The sequence below is a fragment of the Barbatula barbatula genome, assembly GCF_947034865.1.
Source record: "Barbatula barbatula genome assembly, chromosome: 12".
NCBI classification, from domain to species: domain Eukaryota; kingdom Metazoa; phylum Chordata; class Actinopteri; order Cypriniformes; family Nemacheilidae; genus Barbatula; species Barbatula barbatula.
Genome location: NC_136775.1, coordinates 147,116 through 149,674, shown reverse-complemented (window position 1 = coordinate 149,674; position 2,559 = coordinate 147,116).

The following is a 2,559-nucleotide window of genomic DNA, read 5'->3' as shown; positions in this document are numbered from 1 at the left end:
AGAGACATTTTATCCATTCCATCTGTTGCCTGCTGCAGGTGTGACACACTTACAGAGAGAGAGAGAGTTCTGTGGAGGTTTATTTGAGTAGAAAGCGCTCCTCGGTGTGTTTGACATGTTTGATGGGCTTTTGTAATTATTTATTTGGAGAGCAGAGAGCCACACGAGCGTTTACACTGAGCCCATTAAAGCCTGAGAACAGAAGAACCGCCCGCCCGCCCGCACTGCATGTTTCCATGCGACTGGAGAACCCACCACTCCGTTTCTGACAGTCCCCCACGGCAAAAAATCAACAACAACAAATCAATCAAGAGTGTAACACACACACACGTTTATCTGAAGTATGGTCAGTGCACTCATTTATAAAGAATCTATTTCTAACAGTTCGGTGAATGATTGAAGGTGCCACAGGGGGGCAGTGATGTCACTGGCTCTCAGAGACTGCAGAGAGCAGTGCATGATGGGAACTCTCACAGCTGTAAGTGCAGCAGGAAATAACAGTGCAAATTAAGGCCAGAAAGTGTCAAACAAACGACTTTAAAAATGAGCAGAGGAGAGAGAGAGAAAGAGAGAGAGAGAGGGGCACTGCGGACCACCCACAACCTCCAGCAACCCGTCTCACTCTCTTTTCACTGAAATCACACACACACACCTCCTCAAATGAGTACCACTGAATACACCCAACGCAAGAACACACACACACAAGCAGGAATTCTCCTACCGCGTTCCGGAGAACCACAGCTCTGTTTCACAGGCCACTTCAAACACAACCCATAATTACTAGAAGAACTAATGCTCACTCACACACACACACATTGAGACTACTATGCTGAGTCAAATGAAACATCTCAAAAACAAAACACACAATCACTTTCACACTCACATTACACATCCACATGTGTGTATCTGTGTAAGGAACTCGTCATTGATATCATCCTTTAATGAATGTCAATAATGTCACTGTTACACTCAAACACTACACCTGAATCTAAAAGACACTCTGTACAAATATATAAGAAACCGGGACAATTTCAGCAAAAACACACATGCTGCTGTTGGCAGCACACACACACACACACACACACACACACACACACACACACATGCTTAAATCACAGGACACACTGAAGGTCTCTCAACAACCGTGATGTAGTGACACACATGTACACACAGGTGCGTGCAAACACACACACACACACACAAAGGTTTTTAATGTGGTGAAGTATAATAAATGTTTTTTACAGTATGTGACATCACTGATCAGTCAGGTGGGTGTGGTCTGAATCAGAATCTCTTCCTGCTGATTTCACACTGTGTGAGTTCAGTTTCTCCTCCAACGTTGAATGAATGACAGATTAACCCACTAATGCACTGCTGAGCTTATCTCTGTCAAACCACACCCCCACATCCCCTCACCTTCACTGAGCACAACTCTGACTGAGGGATCATGGGAAAGGGTCGCCTCTCAGGCCTCCTACACACCTTGTGTTTTCATAGCTTCACTCGAGCACGGAGCCTTCAATTCGTTCCGCCGGTGGCACAGAAAACTACCTGCTGTTCATCTGTGAGCACATGTGACCCGCGGTTATCAGTTAGCCAGAATCACAAACTACAGCATTCATCACCAAATAAACTCCTTTCATCATCAATCATTGCCCTGCTAGTGCATTGTGGGTCATTTCCAGAGTTCTGCTATATTACTGATCTCAGATCTCATCTCTGCTGTGACATCTACATCAGTTCAGAGCGTCATCATTCCAACACTTTAGCTTTTAAAAGTCCCATCAAACCAAATGTCTTGGCTAACACATGTGCAAACCTCACACACACATGACGAGAACAAATGACTCCAGGAAAAGACCCATGAATGCTTCAATGCAACAGCTCTTGGGCTTTATGAGAATCTGGATGTTGCACTCATGTTTCACTCATGAAAGAAACAAAAGAAACGACGTCAGATGAATAGCGTTAGGGTCGCAGCGTGATGTTTGTCTGCAGGCATCATTCTCTGTCAGACCGGAGATGACACGTCAACTTACATTAGTTCTCTCTCAATGAATCTGACACGTAGATAAACGCTGCCAAAGAGAACACCAGAAACAAACAGAGTGCTCAGTGTCTAAACACGCTCAGAAAACATTCCTCCTGTCACCTGTGACTTCACGATGCTTCTCATCATTAAACTCTGTGTCCGTATGACATCACACACCACAGTTCATCCTGATGACATCACGTGTACAGTGAAGAACTACAGCCAGTTGAATTTGAGAGAAAGAGAGAGAGTTTGTTGATAGATGGCGCACAGACTCTGAGAGCTGTTAATGGATATCAGAGCTAACAGACTCACACGGGTCCCACAGCTCCACACAAGAGTCCGGCGGGAGATCCGGTTTCAGGTCCAAGTGTTGAGGGGATCAAAGCAGCACCAGGACACATCCACCTGCCGTCATTATTCTACCACCACACACACCAGCACAACCCAGCTGGATCAAGAACTCACACACGCACGCACGCACGCGCAAACACACACACACACACACACACACGCACACACACACA